Source organism: Brassica napus, chromosome A5, assembly GCF_020379485.1.
Source record: "Brassica napus cultivar Da-Ae chromosome A5, Da-Ae, whole genome shotgun sequence".
Taxonomy (NCBI): Eukaryota; Viridiplantae; Streptophyta; class Magnoliopsida; order Brassicales; family Brassicaceae; genus Brassica; species Brassica napus.
Window position 1 is genome coordinate 19,573,565 of NC_063438.1, and position 18,012 is coordinate 19,591,576.

The 18,012-nt window shown below is 37.6% G+C and overlaps 2 long non-coding RNA genes, 1 other non-coding gene and 1 pseudogene across 4 annotated transcripts; 2 read left to right on the forward strand and 2 right to left on the reverse strand.

Annotated features, from left to right (window-relative positions):
* Positions 1–489: 489 nt before the first annotated feature.
* LOC125609777 lies at positions 490–596 on the reverse strand. Its single transcript, XR_007339922.1, has one exon. It is a non-coding gene; the product is annotated as a small nucleolar RNA R71 (small nucleolar RNA).
* Positions 597–6,851: 6,255 nt separating this feature from the next.
* Positions 6,852–16,450, reverse strand: LOC106394347 (annotated as a pseudogene).
* On the forward strand, positions 11,518–13,671 carry LOC106394348. Of its 2 annotated transcripts, none has more exons than XR_001278829.3 (7): positions 11,518–12,164; positions 12,383–12,498; positions 12,693–12,861; positions 12,951–13,156; positions 13,244–13,342; positions 13,429–13,527; positions 13,618–13,671. It is a non-coding gene; the product is annotated as an uncharacterized LOC106394348 (long non-coding RNA). The 2 variants fall into 2 exon arrangements; XR_001278828.3 differs by having other exon boundaries at positions 11,524–12,164; positions 13,434–13,527.
* LOC125575485 lies at positions 13,671–14,360 on the forward strand. Its single transcript, XR_002663250.2, has 2 exons — positions 13,671–13,768; positions 13,882–14,360. It is a non-coding gene; the product is annotated as an uncharacterized LOC125575485 (long non-coding RNA).
* Positions 16,451–18,012: the final 1,562 nt, after the last annotated feature.

Below are 18,012 nucleotides of genomic sequence, written 5' to 3' on the forward strand. Positions count from 1 at the left end.
GCTGCAGACATCAGAGCTTTAGAGAGAGAGTGTGCTAGAAATAGAAGAGAAGAAGAGCAACAGGCTCACTTGCAGAGATTGAGTACTGATATGGGAGACATACCTCAAAACCAACAGCGAGCAGCTCGACCCATTGGCACTTACGACCGCCCCAACATTCATGGTCATAGATTGGGAATCCGAGCACCCGCTGTGGCAGCCAACAACTTTGAGATCAAATCAGGACTCCTCAACGTGATCGAGAACAACAAGTATCATGGCTTGGCTCTAGAGGATCCATTTGATCACTTGGACAGGTTCGACAGCTACTGTGGGTTGTCAAAAACCAATGGTGTGTCCGAAGATGCCTTAAAGCTCAAGCTATTCCCTTTCTCTTTGGGGGATAAGGCACGTCAGTGGGAGAAGTCTCTACCCAGCGACTCCATCACTACTTGGGATGACTGCAAGAAAGCATTCTTGGAGAAGTTCTTCTCTACTTCAAGAACTGCTAAGCTGAGAAACGAGATTTCCAGCTTTCAACAGAAGAACTTGGAAGGCTTCAGTGAAGCCTGGGAGAGATTCAAGGGCTACCAAGCTCAATGCCCACACCATGGCTTTTCTAAGGAGAGCTTGCTGAGCACATTCTACCGTGGTGCTCTTCCTAAGTACAGAGCCAGACTGGATACAGCTAGCAATGGGTTCTTCTTGGGGAGAACTGAGGAGGATGCAGAAGAGCTGGTTGACAACATGGTAAAGAGTGATGCAGTCTACAGTGGAGACCACGACAGAAGCAGTAGAACTGAGGATAAGCAAACGAGGAAGGAGTTGAAAGCTCTACAGGATAAGATAGACATCCTCCTTGCTGATAAAGCTACCCAAGAGCAGCTGCACTTTGTTGGTAACCCAAGCCAAGAGACACCAGCTATTGTCCATGAAGTTGAGGGTTTGGAAGGTCAGGAAGAGCTGTGTTTCATCAACAACAATGGTAGCTGGTACAAAAAGAACCCAACTTTCAGTACAACAACTACCAACAGAAGTCCTATTCCAACAACCACAGAGTGGCTATCCGCCAAGAAACAACCAGCAAGGCAGCTATCAGCCTCAGCAAAACCCCTCGTCTGGTTCCTCTGCTCCTCAAGAGAGCAGCACTGATACCTTACTGAAGCAAATCTTGGAGTCTCAGACTAGAAGTGAGAAGCAAGTTGGTTATGAGTTGAAGAACCTTCATTCCAAGATTGATGGGAGCTACAATGAGCTCAACAACAAATTCTCACACCTTGCTTCTACAGTCAGGAATTTAGAGAATCAATTTGCTTCCATGAACACTCACCAGAATCGCCAGCAAGGATCTCTACCTGGAAAGTCTGACCAAAATCCCAAGGAGGCCAAAGCTATCACCCTTAGGAGTGGTAAGCAGTTACCTCCTAGAACCCTCACCAAGGATGCTGAGAAATTAGGTGAGGGGGTTGCCATCAACATAGATGATGAAGTGGTGATTGTTGATGAGAAGATCAATGACGAGATCTTGGAGAAGATAGTGGAAGCCAAAGGTAAAGGAAAGGTTGGAGAGGAGAAGAAGACAGTAAAGGATGGTGAAGTTGTTACTCCAGCAAGTGAAAGTTCTTTTGTTCCTCCTCCCTATGAACCCAAACTTCCATTCCCTGGTAGATTCAAGAAGCAGCTGCTAGAGAAATACAAAGCTCTGTTTGAGAAGCAAATGAGTGAAGCTCAGGTTGCAATGCCCATCATCGATGCTTTCATGTTGATTCCTCAATACAACAATTTCCTGAAAGATGTTGTAGCTGCAAAGAAGAAGGAGATGGAAAGCATGATGAATCTTACCCATGAGTGCAATGCCATCATCCAGAGGCTTGATGTTCCAGAGAAATTAGAGGATCCAGGAAGCTTCACACTACCTTGTGCTCTTGGACCTATGGTATTTGAGAAAAGTCTCTGCGATTTGGGAGCTAGTGTCAGCTTGATGCCTTTGTCTGTTGCAAAGAAGCTTGGATTCACTCAGTACAAGAAGTGTAGACTCTCTCTGGTGTTAGCTGATCGTTCAGTGAAGTACCCTGTGGGCATCTTAGAGGACCTCCCTGTGAAGATTGGAAGGTATGAGATACCTACAGATTTTGTGGTGCTTGAGATGGGTGAGGAGGCTCAAGATCCATTGATTCTAGGAAGGCCATTCTTAGCTACAGCAGGAGCTATTGTTAATGTGAAGGAAGGCACGATTGATCTCCATTTGGGTAAAGAGAACATCCTCCACTTTGACATCAAGAGGAAAATGAGGAAACCAACTGTGTTCGGGCAAGCCTTCTACATTGAAGAGATGGACACCCCTGCTGATGAGCACCTTGAAGAGTTACCACCTGAGGACGACGAGGAGGGAGCATCTCCCTCTACTCATTCCCTATAGAAGGTAACCCACCACACTCCCTTGTATATACCATTTCATTTTTGCATATTAGTCTTCTTTTCGGTATCTCTCTCTCTACTTGACGACACAGAGACTGTGTCACTCAAGTTTGGGGGAGGTACCAAGTATTTGATCATGTTTGCTTTGATGTTGTTTCATTGAGTCATGCATGGCATACCTATTTGCATAGATAAAAAAAAAAATCAATCATTTAGTTTGCATCATTTGCATTTTTAGGAGAGTCTAGAGCATATAGGTTGCATTCACTTGCATTGGGAGCAATGATTTGAATGCCTTGTAAAGAACACTACGTTGCACTTGACTAGCTTTTGCACCTCTCAAAAAGACTTGTATGTTTCGAGCCTTGAAAACTCTTCCTGAAACTTGTTGATTGCTGAAACTCAGTCTTTGAAGCCAACTACAACCTTATTAGAAATGAATGAACTTAATGCTTCTTGCTTAGGGTCCCTTGTGTACTGAGTCATGGCTATACACACTGGAGTTGTCACATCTTTTATGCCAATCTTTTTGACAAACTCTAGTGGTAGACCACTCCCAAAACCTTTCCTTCCTTTTAAGCTTTCATTGTTTGATGAGTGAGGCCTTCTTCGGAAAGTCTTACATGCGCATAATGTTGAGAGTATCGGGAACGACAATGCTTGATCTTCATTTTTGCTAGATTGGACACTCTTTTGTCTAGCTATAGGTGGGAGGGTGAGTGTTGTGATCATGATTTGGGAGAAATGAAAAATAAAAAGGATAGACTCTTTGTGCTTAAGTGAATCGATTTTCTGGGATAAGTAGAGAACCTCTAGCTCTAGTTTTGAAAAGTCTTGGCCCCCAACCTAAAAAAAAAAAAAAAAAATATAAAAAAAAAAAAAGAAATCAAAAAAAAAAAAAGAAAAAGAAAAGAAAAAGGGGGGCTAGCAAAGTTGTTAGGAGCTAAGAAATGTTTTGAGGTTGTGAAAAATCCCTTGTAGATTTCAAAGAGAAGGAGTTAAAGTTCTTAGGATCTTTTGGTGAGAGATGTGAGTAGGGTTTGACATTGGGAAATGATTGTGTGATTTGTATGTTTGGGAAAAGGGTAGAACAATGGAGATTGAGCATTGTATGCATGAGTTGGTCCCTTTCTTAGATATATTATGTGCAATGTCAAGGCTACTTGTTTTGAGAGTAAACCACCTTAAAGATCATATGTTTTGAACCTCTTGAATCACTTGAATAAAAGCCTTCCCTTACCCAACCAAATGACTTGGACCAACTGACCATTTGCAAGAATTCACCTGATGTTTTGTGCTTAATGAATGTGAGAGTTGGTTGATTTGAATGTGTGGATGCTTGATGATGAGTGTAAGAACAAAAAGAGTTAAGATAGGCCTAGAGAAGCTAGAGTGTAATAAGAGAGTGTGCTAGTTGTGTTTCTTTTGGCTATGTGCTCCCACCTTCAACCTCTCTCCCTATGAGTTCTAGAAAGTTCACTTGTGGACAAGTAAAAGAACAAGTTTGGGGGAGTTGATATCTTGCATATTTGCATTGTTTTATCCATTCATCCATTAGCATTTTCATCATATAGATTAGGATTTAGCCATGTCTAGGTTGCATTTTGCATTCATTGTCCTCATTAGGTGTTGGAGTGCCACATGGAGTTCTTGGGGACATTTGGATGCATTTGGAGCTTAAAGGACGTGAAACAGGTGATCATTGGACGAGCAGAGCATGGGAGCGAGGTTCCGCAGCGACGTCATGAGGTCGCTCCAAAGCACCTCTCAGAGCGACCTAGCTAGAGCGACCCCGTGAAGTCGCTCGCCATATTCATCCCGTAGGAAGCCCAGAGCGACTTGCCCAGAGCGACGCACCGAGGTCGCTCGCATCTCACACCCTTCTCGGAGCGACCTCCCAAAGCGACACCCCGAGGTCGCTCGCGTCTCTATGGCGAGACGACACGAAGCGAAGCCTGGAGCGACCTCTCAGAGCGACCTACCAAGGTCGCTCCCGATCCAGAGCGACCCGTTGGAGCGACACACCAAAGTCGCTCGCGACCTCTCGCCCGGACACACCAAAAATCGGCCCTGGAGCGACTTCCCGGAGCGACACCTGCAAGTCGCTCCGCGTTATTTTGCTGCCGAAAATCATGATTTCTTAAGGACCTTTTTGCAATTTATTTTGGACGTTTTGCACTTGGAAAAACCTATGTTTTAAACATCTTTTGTAGCCACCAGTGGCAGATTATCTTTTATCTTTGATCTATTGAGAAAGACACAAGAACTCTCTTGAGAAGTTCATCTCTTGGGTTTTGATTGTTATGTTCTTGTGTTCTTGTTGATTTCTTATCTATTTCTCTACATGATTAATCTGAAATCCAATATGGGTTTAAGAGGAATCATGGAGATTAGTGAGTAATCACCTTTTGAATTCATGGGTTAGGGAGATTAAGGGTGATTAGGTTAGAGCTAGGATGTTTTAGTGTAGATCATTCATATTTCCTTGCTAGTAGAGTAATCATAATGCATCTTCTGAGTTGGCCACTCAGTTGTTGATCCTTAGGCATTTCTCACCCGAAAGGTGTTCGATGAAATGCCCGAGACAACTCTCCTAGGCTTTTAGTATACTTTGCCAAAGACATTTGTTGTTAAAGGTACTAAGATAGCTAATAGACTTGTTAGTAATGATTGCTTTCATATTATTCAACCAAAGACATTTGATGTTTGAGATATGTTAGCAAATGAGCATTCATCTAGACATAGAGCTTGCTTAGAATTGTGTCTAGGCTTAAGGTTGATAGTTTGATTGATCATTTGCCATCCTTAGTTCGATACTTGATCACCCAAGGTCTAATCCCTATACCCATGAGTTCTCTTTTCCTTTAGTCAAGAAAGTATCATTCTGTTATTGCTTTCTAGTTTTAGTCATAGTTTAAAACCCTTCTAAATCATTGGTTGCACTTAGATTAAGTGAGTACTTGCATTCTCAGTGCTTTGATATCCCTCAGAACTGGTTCGACAATCTTTTATACTACAACATTTGTCTTAGGAGCCTTGAAAACTCCTAACATCAGTCATCTTCAAACACGAAGGAGACATGGTGTTTCATGTCACTCCTTTTGGTCCTAGCTGTTGTGAGATTCAGTATACACATCCGCACATCATCAAGGAAGAAGCCGACGCGGGTGATGCTGATGACAATGAGATTAGTAAGTTTCAATCAAAGTTCATCGTTTTGGTCCTAGCTGTTGTTAGATGTTTTGACGTGGAAAATTGTTTCTTTTATTTCAGGAGGAACATGGGCAATGTCTTATTTCTCATTCGACTACTGTTTTTGGCTGAGGTCACTGCTTCAAATCTAAAAGCAGAAAAACTTGTGAGTCAATTTTCATACGTAAACCATATTTTGTTAGTCAATTTTTATACGTATAAACCATATTCTGTGTTTACAGTATCTTCCTAAGTGAGCTACGAGTTCTACTGCTTTAAAGAAACAATGCCAAGAGATGATACTAGTGAACAAAGAGGGAAATTCATGGACTGTGAGTTTGCGATTTAGCGAATCAAGCGGCATGTATTACATCACAAGAGGCTGGGGAAAGTTCTGTCGTGATAACAGATGCAACATAGGAGACTTATTTGCGTTCAATCTGGTTGGAGATGGGAAAACTACTCCATTGTTGTGTGTATGTCCGGAAAGTAAAGAGTGTTCTGAACTACTGAGCAAACACTTGAGCAGAAAGCGTGGTGAGTCTTCTCCATTGACTTGCTTGAGACGTCTTTAACTTGCTTGCTCTTTCTTTGCTTCTGGTTTAACTTGCTTGTTTTGTTTTGTTCTGTAGGTGACATTGCTTCTGGCTCACGGGTGAATTAGGAGAATGGTCAAGTAGTCTTGCGTCTCTTTAGCTTGTGTCTCTTTAGCTATGTATCTCGGACTTGTTTAGAGTTTCTATCCTCTTGTTTCCTTGCTACAATGTACTTGTATGATCAGTTCAGTTTAGACTCAAGTTCTTGTGTTTCTCGAGTATCAACTTACTTATAAGTTTAAATCTTTTTCCTCTACTCTTGTAAGTTTAAATCTGTTTAGCTAACTACAATCTTGTTTCTCTTCATTCTCTTGTCTTTTATGTTATACAAGTAAGAAGATAACTTGTACAAGTAAGAACATAACAAAATCAAGCTAAGAAGAGAAGCAAGAACATATACAAAACTTTTACTTATAGATAAAAATTAAAACATAATTTACAGTTATAGTTTAAAAAAAACACTAATTTTAGCTTATAGTTTAAAAAGAAATATAAAACACTTATTTGATTTTACATTTTCTTTAAAAATATGTTTAATTATTGTATGTTTACATTTTCTTTTCTAATAAATGAAAATTTTTAATTTCAAATTTTAAAATTTTAAATTTCTAAGATTAAAAAAAAAACACTAAGGACTCCATGTTGGATAACACCATTTGACCTATAATTATGATAAGAGTCCTTAACTATTGAAAAAAAAAACTTTATAATATAGCTAAGGATTCCAATGGTGGGTAACACCATTGGAGTTGCTCTAAGAACATAAAATAAATTATACAAAGCTTTTGAAATAGATGACACGTGTCGTGCTCTCCTCTCTCTATTTGTTGCGTTGGCAGCTTAAGAAGAGAGTTGCCTTCTTCTTTATGTTATAAGATTTTTGACTTGCTTATTTTAAAATTAAGTGAAAAAAATGCAATGATTCAATCAAAACCATAATCAAATATTGTATCCACAAATATCATCCTTGAAAATGGTAAAACTATTATCCAAACACAAACGAGCTTCATTCCCCATTGCTTTATCTCTCAACTTCTTCAATCTCTCACCCATCTCTTCATCCTCCATTACTTTCCTCATCCCATCCTCAACCTCTTTCTCTCCAAAACCGCTTATTCTCACCCCGATCTTCCACACATCCACAATGTATCTAGAGTTCACAAACTGGTCACCGGCTACGGGATAACACACTAGCCTCCGACAACTTGCCACCGCCTATTGCACAAACAACTCATGACTCAAAACTGTACACATTGTATATGGATGTATACTACATACGTTTTAAAAATATTGTATATATATAATTAGGTAATATATAATTAGGTTTAAGGTACCTCCATGGTTGAGTTCCAGCCACAATGAGTCAGGTAACAACCAACTGAGTCGTTTTTAAGAACTTCAATCTGCGGGGATGGCACGATCCTTCCTTGGTTCTTGACTCTATGGACGAACCCTGGTGGCAGTCCCTCCTGCCAAACCCGGTTTAATGCCCAAATGAAAGGTCTTCCTGACGCTTCCAACGCTAATGCCAACTTTCTAATCTTTGATTCTCCTATTGGAGAAACCCAGCTTCCAAATGAGATGTAAATAACTGAGTTTGGTTTCTGTTCTTGTAGCCAACCAAGACAAGATCTGTCTTCTTCCCAGAAACTAGGGTTCTTGGTCAAAGTTTTATCACTTGTTGCTGCTTGGTTATGTGATGGACCAACGTAAAGAATTTTAGGGTTTTGATTGTTATTGTCTTTGTTAATGAATTCACGTTCATATTCGTCTTTGAAGGAGTTTACCAAGATCCACCTGAGACTTTTTACTCGTTCTAGAGTTCTCTGCCAGAACTTGAATCGTCTTTTTTGAGCCGTTGGAGTACCGATAAGCCACAATAGATCTCCGGCGTATAGGAGCGGTTGCTCCGGTAGGAGTAATGGTTTTTCTGGTTGACGAGGACAGCCTACACAAAAATTTTACAACTGTAACTTACTATGCAATCATTTAGTAAGCAGATTAAACAAATTGTATTTCGTGTCTAACGTGTTCAATCACTGATAATCAATTGGACGTAACCCGTTTTGTATACATATTATTAGAGGTGGGCATTTTACCCGAAATCCGAAGTGGCACCCGAACCCGATCCGAAAAACCCGAACTGAAATCCGAGCCGAAGTAGCAAAATATCCGAACGGGTATTAAATTAGGAGAGACTGGATATCCGAACCCGAACGGGTAATATCCGAACCCGAATGGATATCCGAAAATAACCGAACATATGATAATTAACCTTATATTTATAGTTTACATCTTTCATTTTATATAAAATATTTATATTGATACTACACATACTTTAAATTCATATGATATACATACAATTACGTAGAAGATGATTTGCTATTCGCTTAAAATGCATGTCAAACTTCTTATTTCAGCAATTAACAAAAAGTTACATTCAAAATTTAAAAACAATAACCAAATTAATGTCTTTTTAGTTTGAAAATGTTATGTCCAAATATATTAACCATGCAATCTATTAAAAATAAAAAATAGTTAAGTGAAAAGTTATATATTTAAATACAAGAAATTTGAGAAATGAAAATTTTCATTTTTTTTCTTCAAAATCTAAATATCCGAACCCGATCCGACATAACCGAAACCGAACTTAAAATACCCGAACCCGACCCGAAGTACAGAAATACCCGAACGGGTTCTACACCTCTATACCGAAATACCCGAAAATCCGAAATACCCGACCCGAACCCGAACGGGTACCCGAACGCCCACCCCTACATATTATGTCGATGATAGGGTTGAGAAAGTAAAATGCCATATTCCAAAGAAAAAAATACTAATGACATTTTCGTGAATAATATGAATTTGTGGGAGTGAATAAGGTAAAAAAAAATCTAAAAAAACCTGAATTAGTTTTATGTTTAGTTTTGAATCAATTTTGCAAAAAAAAAAAACCCAATAATCAATTGGGCATAACCCGTTTTGTATACATATGTGTTCCTACGTTATTATTTATTTGCTATTCTCTAACGTGGATGAAAATAGATCAACGTGAGCTTCGTGAAACCACGTAGATATTAACACGTACGCAAAAAATCGAGTTATCACCGTCCCCAATTAATTATTAATTATTGTTATCTGTAACTGTATAATCTCTGTATGCTTCTAGACCCTGTCTGTTCTACCATCTCAAACTCAAATTTAACTTGGAAATATATTTTAGAAATTCACGAAAATGCTTTATCCGAAAAAACTACCATACTGATCATATGTATATATGAGAATTAGGTTCAATCAACATGACAATTCCACGAGATAAACGTCAAATGTTTGGTCCACTTGGTAGGAATATTCAAAGCAAACCATTAGATATCTTATCTCATTACATCAGCAATACATTACTTATAAGAAAAATGCTTTACGTAGTTGATTTGTACACGGACATACTAATTCTCATCTGCTCTCTTTGGGTATATTATTATTAGTTTTTTCTTTGGATATATTATTACTGTTTTTTCTGTTGTTGATATTTTGGGTAAATTATTGTTTATGTATAAGTTGTAGTACATGAGGTAGTACCTACATTCTTCATTCGGACGTACCTACGTATTGTCAAGGTTTTAAATTGATTATATTTATTGATGAGGGGTGTTCAATCCGGATATCGGTTCGGTTTCGGTTCGGTTTTTTTCGGTTTTCGGTATTTCGGTTAGTAAAATATAACTACCATTCTAGATCCATATTTACTTCGGTTCGGTTCGGTTTATATACCGTCGGTTTTCGGTTTATTCGGTTTTATACCAAAAAAACATAATTATTTTGTTTGAGATCATATTATATGAATTTTTAGTCATATTGTCAAGATAGTCATTTATTAAAAAAATATTACATGTTCAAATAAATGAACAAATAAGTATAAATGATTCTACCGTCAAATAAAATAATCAAATCTATAACTAAAATCAAAACTTGAAATTTTGAAAATAAAAATATGAAACAAAACAGAAACATGAAAGAAATTTTTTTTCACTCTTCCATATTTAGTGTTCATTAAAATCATGCTTTTTCAATTGAAAACTTTCCATTAATTATTGTCCATCAAATTTATAATCTTCATATTAATTTAGTGAAGACTAAAATAAATCAAAAAGATAAAAAAAAAACTTAGAAAATAAAATGTCTGAATTGCGATGTATTGTTATTTAGTTATAGTTCAAGTGTTTTACAAATTAAGGTTTTTTATTACTATAAGATTATGGTAATAGTTATTAACACAAATTTAAATTATGTAACAAATAGATTTTCATGTATTGTTATAAAATAGATACATAATTATATGTTTCTACTTTTAATCGGTTTTATTCAGTTTATTCGGTTTAATCGGTTATATACCAAACCATATCCAAATCCTACGGTTTTTATAAAATTATATCCATTCGGTTTATATGGTATATACCAAAACCAAACCATATTGTCTATTTCGGTTCGGTTCGGTTCGGTACGGTTCGGTTTTACCATATTGAACAGCCCTATGTATTTCACATATTTATACATAAATTTGTTAATAATATACTAGGCAATCTATACAAGATAACTACAACTAGATAATCTCTATCGTAAATACATAGTTAGAGATAATACCAATCTATATCAATATGTACAACATGCGCTATTACTTAACACATTAATGTTCAAGTTATTGTTTGTGTATATTCTTCACTGGAAAGTACCTATATGTTAGGCATATCATGACTCCTTAATCCTTATAATATATGCAGATGCTCAGATTATATTCGATAACGCTGCGTCTTAAGCGCTAGATGTCATGTGAATATCATTTGTGATTCATCATTCAATAATAAAACCATGTTGTAGTTAAGACTTTCACTTTATTTGTTTTTGGTTTTATTTTCTTTATCGCTTCCAATGATTGCGTTTTAGGTAATCATATAAGCAGGCAATTATCAGTTACAAATATTTTGTTAACGTATGTATCAAAAAAACGGTTGGTTTTCAAATGTATCAAACTATTGATGCCATATTCCGTATTTATTATCCCTTTATTATTTTCATTTTTGACGGATGTGGAAATATACAAACTATAGTAGATCGGAGCATACCATGGTTTGTACAAATCCCGCGGTTGTGTCAGGTTTTTTTTTTTTTTAATTATACACAGTTTTTCTAAATGTTTCCTAGACCTAAAGAACTAATCTGTGTTGCTGCAGCCCAAATATGAAATTCACAGTAGCTGGGAATTGAATCCAGGTGGCGGTACTCACATCTGTGAGCTCTTTACCACCAGAGTTAGACGCCCCGGTTAAACTGTGTTTTGGGTATACTTTTTATAGTGACTAGACCCCACCGCAAGCGATGCTCTCAAATCCAGAAAAATCCCTTAAGATTTTTTTGGAAAGTTATAGTACCACCGCGACGACAGGAAATCGAACCTGCGATCTTTGGTGAGAAGAAAAACCACTGGGATACAAGCCCTTCTCCGGTTGTGTCAGGGTTGAAATTGGATAGGACTCGCGTGATTGTATCTTTATATATAAAGTAAGGTTTACTCTCTCCTTAGGCCATCCACGTCTCTTGCCCCTATGTTTGACACGTGTCCCATCAGAGTGAAACGCATCGTATCATTTATTCAGAGATATTCTGGATTTTAATCGTTGCCCAATGCGGCCCAAATAAACAGAGTTTGTCCCTAACCCTAATTCTAATGACGCAAGTTCGTCTCTTCTCCTCTTCTTCAATGTGCCGACACGGTAAACCGACCATGGAGTTTGTTGGAGGTGATGGGAGACGAGTTTTTACGGCTGATCTATGTGGCGTTAATCTGTTCATATCCTTTAGAATGGATTTGACTTCAACCCGTCGCTGTAGCACCACCGCCGTCTGCTCAGATTTTGGGAGGCCAAGAATGTGAATAGAAGCGGCGAGCTTATGGAGGTCGAAACGCTTCTTCTTGACGCTCAGGTGATTCTTTTGTTTTAGCTAAAACTTTGCTAATCCAAAGATTTAACTAATATGTGTTTCGTGGTCAAGGCTGGCAGATTAACTTAGGTTTCTGTAATAATTAAAACGCAGCAGATAAATAATCACAGATTCGAATATGAATGTTCTGCTTATACGGATTGACAATCTTTGGAATCTATCATGGTATTGATATGGTTGTATATGGTTTTATTGTGCAGCTTAAAAGAGAAGCATCGAATATTATCATAAGAGTGGTAGTTCGTAAAATTTTGCTGTCACGAAAGATGAAGAACATAGAGTTCTGACATGTAAGACGCCACACAGAAACTATTACGTGAGTTTCTTCCTTTCTTTTATTGTTTTTTTTCCACATTTATCTAATCATTCTATGTTTTCTATGTTCTTACTAATGCAACTCTTTGATAAGAACCATACAACAGGGGAGACTAGATGTTTTATGTTTTCCTATGTTCTAATCAGAAAATGTATTTTTCTTTCTATTTGAGTTACTTTAGAATGGAATTTTAGTTTGTTTAGATCCCTGAGGAAGCTAGAGAGCTTGAAAAGCAACTCAGAGAGACCACTAAGGAGAAGAATGAAGCTGTATGAGAGTTCGACTTTGGGAAGGTGTATCAGATATTGTGGTTGAAACATTTGATATTGTGCAGGCACATTCACAAGCCGTGGATTCAGCAAGGTCAGTTTCGAAAGTAACAGTGGATTTCTTCAAGACTCTAGACACCCGTGATACCAGCTTTTAGGAAACTTTTTTATATTTTCTTTCAGGTCCAAATGGCTGTACAAGATATACGCGAGAGCGCATCCACCAGAACAACCACCCTACACAGCATGAGATGTCAACGATGCAAGATTCAACTTCTTCCATTAAAGCCGAGAGAACTTCACATGGTGAAAACAGAATCGAACTATCACCAGGACACTTCAGCGGTTGAGAGTGGGAAGAAGACGATGCAAGAAGTCCTCTTGAATTGGTATATAAATAAATTTCAAAAGCTCATAAACTTTTATATTGTCCAAGAACTGAGCTTTTGTCATGCATGATCAATGGATCATTGTAGCTTGGAGAAGGCAGAGAGTGCCCATCAATGGAGGAAAGCTCAAGAATCACTGGTCAGTCTAGAACGGAACAATGTAGCTTCTGTTGACTCAATCGTTAGGTATGAATGGAAACCAGTTCTTTTATCTTTTTTTCACCATTTCTGATCTGTTTCAAGTCACTTATCACTTCAATATCTCTCAAAAGAGTAGGAATGGACGCCAATGAGAACCTACGCTCTCAGTTCTATCATCATCTCTTGATGTTTTTAATCTGCTAACGCCAGCCTTCTTACTTCCATTGACAGTGAGTTTTACTAATTCCTTTGAACTTACAGAGATGGATAAAATATTCTTCTCTTTTTTTTTGCTGAAAGATTACCCCTTTTTCTGTCAGATCCGTTGAAACTCAATAATGATGCATGCGCTAAGATCAACTCCATGATCATCCGTGCTACGAAGACTTGATTGAGCTCAAGAGTGATCACAATCACAAGATCGTAGAGATCACAGACAACACAGGGAAATGTCTTCTTGATGAATATATAGTAAGTTTTAAGATTTCAATCCTTACAAACCAAACCGCAACATATCAGAGACATTGTAGGTGGTTTTAACCAGTCTGGTGACAGTATAATTGTTGTTTTTTCTGTGCCAACAGGTAGATGAACCTTCGTGTTCAACGGCTGAGGAAAAGAGCAATCGAGATACTGAGTATTGAGTCCATTGAGGAATTTCGAGCTCCAGCATCTGAGGAGTTACTGAGAGCGTTTCAAGATGGGAAACTGTTTAAACAGGCAAATGGTGATGCAAAGCAGCAGCAACAACACCTTATACGTGCTTCCTCTCTTTATGAAGCAGCTGTGTCGGACTCGAGATCTCCCCTCTCTGCTGTAAACTGACACGCCAAGAGGATTGGTTTTACAGAAGCACAAGAGAAGAAGGTTATTATTGTTGCACTACAGGTAAAAAAGTATCTTATTTTCTTCATGGAGGTTTGGTTTGAGGAATTTATAAAAGCATACATTTTTCATTATATTTTTATTTGTTTATTAGCTGGAACCAAAGCAAAATTATTTCTGAATCAGTAAGATTATGAGTCGTGTCAATTATAATTACAAGCAAGTCCGTTAGGTTTTATTTTTGTCATCAGACTCCTCAGTCCTCAAGACAATAATTGAACAGAAAAAAATAAGTGCTCAAGAGAGAATCAATGGCTATATCGGTATTCTGAATTACTCTGAGTGGAACTTTATACTGATGACTTTGGGGTCATGCAATTTCTTTCAACCGATTGCCAGCTATCTTTCTTTTTACATTCACAAGTATACCTCGCCTATTAAATATTAATATATTTAAAAAGACAAATTTTGTTCACAGACACATATGGTTCAAGAAACTGATAGTATTAAGTAAACTGAACATTTGGGTGTTGGTAACTTATATTAGTTTATTAAAATATGGTCGTTACAATGCCATTAAAAAATATCTATTTTGATATATCTTTTATAAGAAACTAATATCGTTAAAATATACAGTTATTTTCATAAAGACAACAAAAATATTACTCTCATAAAAATATAAACATGGTAACTCTATCATAGATAACAAACCCATTTCAATTAAAAAAAAACAGTATACCAAAACGTCCAAACATTTCAAGAAGGTGACAATATTTACCTCAGCTATCTAAGTACACTAATACATCAAAATATAACACAAAAAATACGTTCCTTCTATTCAAATCACCATGAAAACTGAACTACTTTACAAGTTATCCTTTGGCTTAGAAACCGAACATTCAGCTTCACCTTCACAAAGGGATCTAACCATCAATATAAACAGATTTAATACAAATCAAAGAGATATATCCATTAATATCAACTGCTCTACAACTGCTTTTGGTTATATAACCCAACAAAAGACTTTATTTAATCTTTTTCCGATGACAAAAGAAACATAGTAATTGATGATGATGATGGTATGGAGAGAAGATAGCTCTATCTACCAAATGACTTCTAACGGATTTTTAGAGCCTTTATTGCTAATTCCTCTTAACAGTCCGGTTGAGAAGGAGTCACTGCATTGGGAAGGTTATGGACTGATCTTTTGAAGCAACTGACTTTTCCATGATGTCAAAACATGTTCTCATAAATCACACGGCCTCCACATAGTTCTTGCACTTGAATAAGATGTTGCAAGATGTATAAGATGTGTAGCTATGCTTGATAGTTTTTGAGATGTTGGTAAAAAATGAACAAAAACACTACTATCATATTCATAATTAACCATATACTTAAAACCTAATAACAACAAAACAAATTACAAATATCCATAACACAAATATAGACATCCCGCCCGTAGGGCGGGCCGGCCCTAGTATAACTATGAAATTATTTTGTCAACCAAAAATAAACTAGAATGCATATATTATATATAAGTGATTAACTCTATTATATTTGGCATATTTCTCAATTACGATATATGAGAATTAACCGTTGTATTAAAGATAAATCAGATTACCTTTTCGGGAAACTATGCCTGTCCTTACTAGCTCTGGTATGGATTCGATCATACGGTAAGCAGCGAGCATCACCGGCCAGAATCCGGCAACAGGAACACCACACCGATCAGCCACTCTTATAGCCCATGAAGCCAACAAATCAACCACAACACAAGCCACGCCCGCGTCTTCGTCTAGTAGGAATCGTTCGAGCTGAGACGGCATGATGTTCTCCATCGACCTCTCTATGGAGAAGAAGTCCCGAGGGAAGTGCGTCCGGACGTTCTTGACCGTCTGATAAGGCCAAGAACGTGATCCCATGATCGTCGTTAGTCGTCGAGATCCTACGGTGGATAGACTCGGGAGTCATAACGACAGGGGAGAATCCACGGCTGAGGAAGGCCGACGCGAGGTGGAGCATCGGAGTGACATGGCCTTGCGCCGGGTAAGGGATGAACATTATCTTTGGCTTTTGTGGTACTTTCATATCTTGTTCTTTGCTTCGGTTTTGATATAATTCTTCATATATTTTTGAATCTTGGCAATTGATCTTGGTCTGTGAATTAGGGTTTATATAACAAGGAAGATGAAAGGCTGTACACAAGATTATTAAGTTAATTTTATTGCACACCATGCATGTGCTATATTGACTCAACCAATCTGTACATTGCATGTAAAGAAAATATGACCACTTCCCTTAAAATGAAGGTGTGCTCCAGTAGTTTTAGTATATATAATAATATATGTAAATATTCAGAAAGCAAGACTCGACCACACTACTTTTCTAAGGAAACGTTTCTATTCTGGTTGTTGAGCCGTTACTTGTGCAGTGATCATTTTAGCTAATAACTTAATATATTTACGATTTATATCTTTATGGACATGTGTTTCCGGTATGGACCACCGTTTTGGTCATAAATATCATTTTCTACGGTATATATGCGCACGAGTTATTTTTGTTCTAGGTTCATCAACCAATAAAAATTTATTATTTCAAATTCGATATTTAAAAAAAAAGAAACAAAATACACTACAAGAAAACACAAGTTTTACGAGGGCAGTTTTCCTCGCTAATTCGTCGTAAAAGCAGTGTTACGACGAATTAGCGAGGAAACCCGTTTCGTCGTATTACGTTTGTCGTAACGCATATATCCTCGCTAATTCGTCGTAAGTTAGCGAGGAAATAATTTCGTCGTAAAAGCGAAAGAGGATATTTCGTCGTAAAGACCACGTAAAGATTCCTCGTAAGGACGTCGCTAATTTTCCTCGTAAAGACCACGTAAAGATTCCTCGTAAGGACGTCGCTAACATTCCTCGTAATTACCACAAAAATCTTTCCTCGTAAAACCCACGTAAATAAATACTCGTAAAATTAACGTAAATACCTTGAAAGCTTTCCACGTAAAGAAAACGTAAAAACCTTGATAGATTTCCAAACGTTTCCTCGTAAAAACCACGTTAAGCTTCCACGTAAAGAAGCCGCAAAATTAGCTACGAATTTACTTCGTTTCATTATTTTATAGAAATATAAAAAATTATAATTATAAATATAATTTAAATTATTTAAATTATTAATAAAATTAAAATTCTAAAAAAATCAAAACCAAAATATTTTATATATAAATAAGTTTTGAATTCATAATACAAGAACCGAAATTAAAAAGAACTTGGGTGGTCGTTAATTAATCGCCTCGTAGAATTCATCACTCCTCGCCTGAACATCCGCCTCGGCATGTGAGTCGTCGGTCGGTGACTGGCCTGGGATAGGATTTTGTTGTCGCATGGTCCTCAACAAAGTCGCCCATTCCGGATTTGTGGCCGCTACAACGTCCAAGAAGCCCTCGAGTCCACCCATACGAGATCGCAGCTGAGTAGAATCTCTACGCAGCTGAGTAGACTCTCTACGCAGCTCTTCGGACTCCCTACGCAGCTGAGAGACTTCATCATCCCGTCGCTGAACATAAGACGATGTCGCTCTCGGAACATCGTTGACGGAACCAATCCCCAACGTCCGTCCCTTTTTTTTAGGGACAACCTTAAAAACAAAAAATAAATTTTGTTAGTAAAAATTTAAAGTTAAATTAAATGAATATTTAAAAAAATTAAAATTTTAGAAAATTTACCTCCTCGTAAAGCTTATCCACTTCAGGTGTGGATAAGGTGACGGGTAATCCATCGGTGGACTGTTGGGTCAGCTGGGTCTGGCGTTCTTCAACCCGAGCAGCCAAATCGTTGTAGATTTGCTCGGACTTGCCATCTATAAATCGGCCCGCCTTGTTCTTGTGGGTC